The sequence below is a fragment of the Lolium perenne genome, chromosome 3 (genome assembly GCF_019359855.2).
Source record: "Lolium perenne isolate Kyuss_39 chromosome 3, Kyuss_2.0, whole genome shotgun sequence".
NCBI lineage: Eukaryota > Viridiplantae > Streptophyta > Magnoliopsida > Poales > Poaceae > Lolium > Lolium perenne.
In genome coordinates, this window is record NC_067246.2 from 68,971,655 (window position 1) to 68,980,954 (window position 9,300).

Here is a 9,300-nt window from a genome sequence, read left to right on the forward strand (position 1 = left end):
CAATTTATTACGGAAGTCAAGATTTGTACAAATCCACTTCTTATTTTCTCCGCACACGATCCCCGTTCAGTCTTCCAATGCCGCCAAGCTTGCGGTCCCATCACAGTTCAATGCATCCGCGGCTAGCGACCTCTCTGTCTTCGTCAACCCGCCACTACTACCAGGCGCCCTATTCCTCGAGTATGAAAGCCCGCCAGTATTACACATCGCCCTATTCCTCGAGTATGAAAGCCCGCCAGTACTACACATCGCCCTATTCCTCGTGTACAAAGGCACACCAGTACACTCATAAGGGCTCCAAGACTGAGTTGTATTTGTTTCTCCCGATGCAACGCACAGGCACTTTTGCTAGTAAAACTAAAATAAAAAGGCAATCCTTCATGGTATGAGATTGTTGGCAGGCACCCGAGGATTCGGTTAGCCATGGTTTGTGAAAGAAAGGTTGGAAGGAGTGCCACACAAAATAAAAATAAAATGGGAGCCGCTCTTTGAAGGTTTGTCTGGCAAGGGGGTTAGAGTACCCGCTACCAGTCGTTGACAACAACAAACACCTCTCAAAATGTTACTTTTATTGTCTTTATATGATTTCAAAACTGAAAAAGCTCTAGCACATGATTTAATCCCTGCTTCCCTCTGTGAAGGGCCTGTCTTTTACTTTATGTTGAGTCAGTAAACCTATTTCCCTCCATCTCAAGCAAGCATTTGAGTTGTTGTGATTAAACCATTATATTGTGATTTGCTTCATCATGTCTTTTACTTTTCCTTGTTTAGTACAAGTTTTATCTGAATGAATATAGCTTTGCAAGTTATCAATGATCATGAAGAGACTATTATGATTGAGTATGCAAGTTGTGCAATATAAACTTTAACATGAGAGCGCTGCTCAATGAGATAAGAATAACCTGTTAATTGTTCTCTGACCAAGAACGAAGTTTGCCATCACCAACTATGATTTCTTATGCACCTTTGTTTGTGATTACCTTATACTTGTTTCAAGTTGAGTTATATGAGGAAGTTGTTTACTAGAATGTCTTGTGTGAATGAATATGATGCTTCTTGTCCGTATTTTATGTATCGACTCTTCACTCCATAAACATGTGGTCCTGTTTACCGAGTTCAGTTTCGCTTGGGGACAAGCGAAGTCTAAGCTTGGGGGAGTTGATACGTCCAATTTGCATCACTATTTTATATCATAATTTGCTGTTATTCATTGATATATTTCATATTTGGACATAATACTTATGTTATTTCATCAATTTTGCATGTTTCATGATTATCGGAGGATCGAGCACCGGAGCCAGGATTCTGCTGGAAAAAGCACCGTCAGAATGCAATATTTCGGAAGATCAACAGTTGACGGAAATTATACCAAAAGTCCTATTTTTCCAGATGATGAAGGGAGCCAGAAGGGGGAGCTGAGGGGACCCGGGAGGGGGAAATCGACGCCATCGCCACCGTCATCGAGCTGGACATCATCTCCATCACCATCATCATCATCTTCACCATCATCACCGCCGTCTCCACTGCTGGACATCGTCACCGCCGTAGCAATTTGGGTTTGATCTTGATTGTTTGATAGGGGAAACTCTCCCGGTATCGATTTCTACTTGTTGTTGATGCTATTGAGTGAAACCGTTGGACCAAGGTTTATGTTCAGATTGTTATTCATCATCATATCACCTCTGATCATGTTCCATATGATGTCTCGTGAGTAGTTCGTTTAGTTCTTGAGGACATGGGTGAAGTCTAAATGTTTGTAGTGAAGTATGGTTGAGTAATATTCAATGTTATGATATTTAAGTTGTGGTGTTATTCTTCTAGTGGTGTCGTGTGAACGTCGACTACACGATACTTCACCTTTATGGGCCTAGGGGAATGCATCTTGTACTCGTTTGCCAATTGCGGGGTTGCCGGAGTGACAGAAACCTAAACCCCCGTTGGTATATCGATGCAGGAGGGATAGCAGGATCTCAGAGTTTAAGGCTGTGGTTAGATTTATCTTAATTACTTTCTTGTAGTTGCGGATGCTTGCAAGGGGTATAATCACAAGTATGTATTAGTCCTAGGAAGGGCGGTACATTAGCACAGGTTCACCCACACAACACTTATCAAAACAATGAAGATTAATTAGCCGTATGTAGCGAAAGCACTAGACTAAAATCCCGTGTGTCCTCGAGAACGTTTGGTCATTATAAGTAAACAAACCGGCTTGTCCTTTGTGCTAAAAAGGATTGGGCCACTCGCTGCAATTGTTACTCTCGCACTTTACTTACTCGTACTTTATTCATCTGTTACATCAAAACCCCCTGAATACTTGTCTGTGAGCATTTACAGTGAATCCTTCATCGAAACTGCTTGTCAACACCTTCTGCTCCTCGTTGGGATCAACATTCTTACTTATCGAAGATACTACGATACACCCCCTATACTTGTGGGTCATCAAGACTATTTTCTGGCGCCGTTGCCGGGGAGTGAAGCGCTATTGGTAAGTGGAATTGGTAAGGGAAACTTCTACTGTTTGTGCTGATTTTATTTCTACCTGCTGCCATAATTCATTATGGAGAGATCTCCTTTTGAATGTTTATTTGGAAAATCTGCTACTACTGCAAAGGTAGTGGATGAGGCGCCAGGTGAGGAAGATATACCATACAAAATACCTATGAAAATTATTGAACGCGTAGTGGGTAACCGTTATACAGGGGATGGAACTGTCCACCCTGGAGATCATTTACTGTTCTTACATGAATTATGCGGTTTATTCAAGTGTGCAGGTATTGCTATGGATGAAGTGAGGAAGAAACTATTCTCTATATCGATGTCTGGTAAAGCGGCGCATTGATGTCTACGCCCCCCTCCTTTTCCTGTAGACAGTGTTGGGCCTCCAAGAGCAGAGGTTTGTAGAACAGCAGCAAGTTTTCCCTTAAGTGGATCACCCAAGGTTTATCGAACTCAGGGAGGAAGAGGTCAAAGATATCCCTCTCATGCAACCCTGCAACCACAAAGCAAGAAGTCTCTTGTGTCCCCAACACACCTAATAGGTGCACTAGTTCGGCGAAGAGATAGTGAAATACAGGTGGTATGAATATATATAAGCAGTAGCAACGGCACCAGAAAAGTGCTTTGCCCAGGACAGTAAACAAGCAGTAGTAACGCAGCAGTAGTAACGCAGTAAAACAGTAAACAAGCGATAGCAGTATTTAGGAACAAGGCCTAGGGATCATACTTTCACTAGTGGACACTCTCAACTTTGATCACATAATAGAATAGATAAATGCATACTCTACACTCTCTTGTTGGATGATGAACACCATTGCGTAGGATTACACGAACCCTCAATGCCGGAGTTAACAAGCTCCACAATTCAATGTTCATATTTAAATAACCTTAGAGTGCATGAAAGATCAACACGACTAAACCAAGTACTAACATAGCATGCACACTGTCACCTTCACGCTATGTAGGAGGAATAGATCACATCAATACTATCATAGCAATAGTTAACTTTGTAATCTACAAGAGATCACAATCATAGCATAAACCAAGTACTAACACGGATGCACACACTGTCACCATTACACCGTGCAGGAGGAATAAAACTACTTTAATAACATCACTAGAGTAGCACATAGATAAATTGTGATCCAAAACACATTGCAATCATAAAGAGATATAAATAAGCACTTCACTATGCCATTCATAACAGTGAATAAGTATTCTGTGAAATATAGCCTAAGAGACCCACACGGTGCACACACTGTCACCTTTACACACGTGGGACAAGGAGTCTCCGGAGATCACATAAGTAAAATTCACTTGACTAGCATAACGACATCTAGATTACAAGCATCATCATATGAATCTCAATCATGTAAAGCAGCTCATGAGATTATTGTATTGAAGTACATAGGAGAGAGATGAACCACATAGCTACCGGTACAGCCCCGAGCCTCGATGGAGAACTACTCCCTCCTCATGGGAGACAGCAGCGTTGATGAAGATGGCGGTGGAGATGGCAGCGGTGTCGATGGAGGAGCCTTCCGGGGGCACTTCCCCGTCCCGGCGGCGTGCCGGAACAGAGACTCCTGTCCCCCAGATCTTGGCTTCGCGATGGCGGCGGCTCTGGAAGGTTTCTCGTACCGTGGCTTTTCCGTCTCGAGGTTTTAGGTCCAGGGGCTTTATATAGGCGAAGAGGCGGCGTCAGGAGGTCGAAGGGGCGACCACACTATAGGGGGGCGCGGGCCCCCCCTTGGCCGCGCCGGCCTAGGGTTTGGTGGGCCTGTGCCCCCTCTCTGGCGGTTCTTGGGTGTTCTGGATGCTTCCGGGCAAAATAGGAACCTGGGCGTTGATTTCGTCCGATTCCGAGAATATTTCTTTACTAGGATTTCTGAAACCAAAAACAGCAGAAAACAAGAACTGGCACTTCGGCATCTTGTTAATAGGTTAGTTCCAGAAAATGCACGAATATGACATAAAGTGTGCATAAAACATGTAGATATCATCAATAATGTGGCATGGAACATAAGAAATTATCGATACGTCGGAGACGTATCACGCATTGGTATAAATTACTGGATAATGGGGATTCTCTTGAATGGAATGATATTGTGCCCCGGTTTTATTCTAAGTTCTATCCTCCAAGTGAAATTCACAAGGATCGGAACCGCATATATAAGATTTGGCCTCATGATGGAGAGAGTATTGCCCAAGCTTGGGGGAGATTGAAGTCTTTAATGCTCAAATGCCCCATTCATGAGCTTCCTGGTAATGTTATTATTGATAATTTCTATGCAAGACTTTCTTTTGAAGACAAGACCTTGCTGGATACTTCTTGTTCTGGATCATTCACGCGCAATAAGGAAGAGTTTAAAATGGACCTTCTCAATCGGATCCAGGAAAATACTGAAGGATGGGAGAACGACAAAGATAGAGAATCAGGTATAAATTATGATTATAAATGCATTGAAGCTTTTATGGATACTGATAAATTTCGTAATATGAGTGCTACTTATGGTCTTGATTCTCAAGTTGCTGCAAATCTTTATAAAGCTTTTGCCTCTCATTATGAATTGCCTAAGAAGAATTTTGATAAGTATCATGAACCGTATAAAGATAAAATTGATTCATCTATTAATAAATGCGTTGTAGTTGAAACTGTTGATCATGTTATTCATGAAGCTTATATTGAAAAAACTCCTTTCCCTGCTAAAATGAAGGAGTACTCTGTTATAAATAGTGCGGTTCATAAAAGTGAAAAGAAACCTATAGAACCTGAAGAACAAATAAAAGTTGAACCTGTTGTTGCAATAGTTAAAGATCTTGTGACTAAAAATGTGGAGGATGGTCATATTATTTTCTGTGAAGATGCTTCTAATATTGTTTCACATCCTAATAAACCCAAACAAGCTAGTGTTCCTATGCTATCTGTTAGAATTGGTGATCATTGTTATTATGGTTTATGTGATATTGGTGCAAGTATTAGTGCTATTCCTTATGAGCTTTACACGGAGATTATGCACGAAATTGGTTCTTGTGAACTTGAAGATATTGATGTGGTTATTCAGCTGGCTAATAGAGAAACTATTTCTCCAATTGGTATTGTTCGAGATGTGGAAGTTCTATGCGGTAAGATTAAATATCCTGCTGACTTTTTGGTACTTGGTTCTGCTGCTAGTGAATATTGTCCTATCATTTTTGGTAGACCTTTTCTAAATACTTGTGGAGCTATTATAGATTGCAAGAAAGAGAAAATTTTGACTAAATTTGCAGGTGAATCTTATGAGTTTAACTTCTCTAAATTTACCAAAACTCCTTACAAAATTGACCCGCCTAATGATGATTTTAAAATGGAACAGTGTGCATCTATTGTTCTTGTTCCTAATAATCCTTTGCAGCAACATTTGGAGAATAGTGAGAGTGAAGTTTTTAGGAAAGAAAGAGATGAGCTTGATGAAATTTTTCTTCGCCAACCTATTCTTAAGCATGATTTACCGGTGGAAGATCTGGGTACAACACCGCCACCAAAGGAAGATCCTGTCTTTGATTTAAAACCTTTGCATGATAATCTTAAATATGCTCATATTGATGATAAGAAAATATATCCTGTTATTATTAGTTCTAAGCTTACAGAGTTTGAACAAGAAAGGTTATTGGAAATACTAAAGAAACACCGAGGAGCTATTGGCTACACTCTTGATGACTTGAAGGGGATTTCTCCCTCTATTTGCCAACACGCCATTAATATGGAAGATGATGCGAAGCCTGTTGTTGAACCTCAGCGTCGTCTAATTCCCAAGATGAAGGATGTGGTAAGAAATGAGGTATTAAGACTTCTTGAAGCTGGTATTATATATCCTATTGCTGATAATAGATGGGTTAGTCCTGTGCATTGTGTTCCTAAGAAAGGAGGAATGATTGTTGTGCCTAATGATAATGATGAGCTCATACCTCAAAGAGTAGTTGTAGGGTATAGAATGTGCATTGATTATCAAAAAGTTAATAAAGTTACTAAAAAAGATCATTACCCTTTGCCTTTTATTGATCAAATGTTAGAAAGGTTATCTAAAAATACTCACTTTTGCTTTCTTGATGGTTATTCTGGGTTTTCACAAATTGCTGTTAAAACTAAGGATCAAGAGAAAACCACTTTCACTTGTCCCTATGGAACTTATGCTTATAGACGTATGCCTTTTGGTTTATGTAATGCTCCTGCTACTTTTCAAAGATGCATGTCTGCTATTTTTCATTGCTTTTGCGAGAGTATTGTAGAGGTATTCATGGATGATTTTTCTGTCTATGGGAATTCTTTTGATAATTGCTTGCGGAACCTTGATAAAGTTTTGCAGAGATGTGAAGAAACTAACCTTGTTCTTAATTGGGAGAAATGCCACTTTATGGTTAATGAAGGAATTGTATTGGGACATAAAATTTCCGAGAGAGGTATTGAAGTTGATAGAGCTAAAGTCGAAGCAATTGAGAAGATGCCCTATCCTAGGGATGTTAAAGGTATTCGTAGTGTTCTTGGTCATGCTGGGTTTTATAGGAGGTTTATTAAAGATTTCTTCAAGATTTCAAAGCCTCTTACTAATCTTCTTCAAAAAGATGTACCTTTTGTTTTTGATGATGATTGTAAGGAAGCCTTTGAAACTCTTAAGAAAGCCTTAACAACTGCTCCTATAGTTGAACCTCCTGATTGGAACTTACCATTTGAAATTATGTGTGATGCTAGTGATTTTGCTGTAGGCGCTGTTCTTGGACAGCGAGTAAATAAGAAATTGAATGTTATTCATTATGCTAGTAAAACTCTTGATGCTGCTCAAAGAAATTATGCTACTACTGAAAAAGAATTGTTAGCTGTAGTCTTTGCTTGTGATAAGTTTAGATCTTATATTGTTGATTCAAAATTTACTATTCATACTGATCATGCTGCAATCAGATACCTTATGCAAAAGAAAGATGCTAAGCCAAGGCTTATTAGATGGGTACTTCTGTTGCAAGAATTTGATTTACATATTGTAGATAGGAAAGGTGCTGATAATCCTGTTGCTGATAATTTGTCTAGATTGGAAAATATTGCTTATGATCATGTTCATGTTAATGATAGTTTTCCAAATGAACAATTGGCTGTAATAAAGGTGAGCTCGCGAGACAGACCTTGGTATGCTGATTATGCTAACTTTATTGTTTCCAAGTACTTGCCTCCAACCTTTTCAGCTCAGCAAAGGAGGAAATTCTTTTATGACTTGAGGCATTATTTCTGGGATGACCCACACTTATATAAAGAAGGGGTGGATGGTATTCTGCGAAGATGTGTTCCCGAGTATGAACAACAAGAGATATTGAGTAAATGTCATGGTAGTGCTTATGGAGGACATCACGCCGGAGAAAGAACCACGTAAAAGGTTCTACAATCAGGTTTTTATTGGCCAACTCTCTTCAAAGATGCAAGGAAGTTTATCTTATCTTGTGATGAATGCCAAAGGGTTGGTAATATCTCCAGACGCAATGAAATGCCTATGAATTATACTCTTGTTATTGAACCGTTCAATTGTTGGGGATTTGACTTCATGGGACCTTTTCCCTCTTCAGAAGGTAACACTCATATACTTGTTGCTGTGGATTATGTTACTAAATGGGTGGAAGCCATACCTACAAAAAGTGCCGATGGTGAGACCTCTTTAAGAATGCTTTTAGATATTATTTTTCCTAGATTTGGAGTTCCTAGATATATTATGACTGATGGAGGTTCTCATTTTATTCATGGTGGTTTTAGAAAAACTCTTGCTAAATATGGTATTAATCATAGAATTGCTTCCGCTTATCATCCTCAAACTAGTGGGCAAGTAGAACTATCAAATAGAGAAATTAAATCTATCTTGCAAAAGACTGTTAATAAAACTAGAAAGAATTGGGCTAGTAAATTGAAGGATGCACTATGGGCTTATAGAACTGCTTATAAAAACCCCATGGGAATGTCACCTTATAAAATGGTTTATGGAAAAGCTTGTCATTTACCTTTAGAACTAGAGCACAAAGCTTATTGGGCAGTTAGAGAATTAAATAAAGATCCTAAACTTGCCGGTAATAAGAGGTTGTTGCAATTGAGTTCTCTAGATGAATGGAGAAGTGAAGCTTATGAAAATGCTAAACTCTTTAAAGAGAAAGTTAAAAAATGGCATGATAGAAGGATTATCAAAAGAGAATTTAATATTGGGGATAAAGTCCTATTGTATCGGTCTCGTCTCAGATTCTTTGCAGGGAAATTACTCTCGAAGTGGGAAGGACCATATGTTGTTGAGGAGGTGTATCGTTCAGGAGCAATTAAAATTAGCTCTCTCCAAGGCAATGCCACACAAGTGGTGAATGGACAAAGACTCAAGCATTATATCTCAGGTGATTCTTATAATGTAGATGTTGATATTATTCGAATGGAAACACCGGAGGCCTTCATCAAAGGACAAATTGACAGTCCGCCAGAACTCGACTTTGAATAGGTAACAGTACTGGTAATGAAAAGTTCGCGATTTACTTTCCGAACAATATTTTTGCTGTTTTTGGAAAATATGAAAAATTACGAGATCGAAACGGAGTGGAGGAGACGCACGAGGGCATGCCCCCATAGGCCAGCGCGGGCCCCAGCCAGGCCGCGCCGCCCTATGAGCTGGCCGCCTCGTCGCCCCTCTCCGACTCTGGTTCGACCTGGTACTTTCCTTTTGTCGTGAAAATTTTTGCTATATAATCCCCCGGACTCCTGGAGGTCCGTATATCGTTTTCTCGACGTGTTTTGTTTCGAGCTGTTTCTGC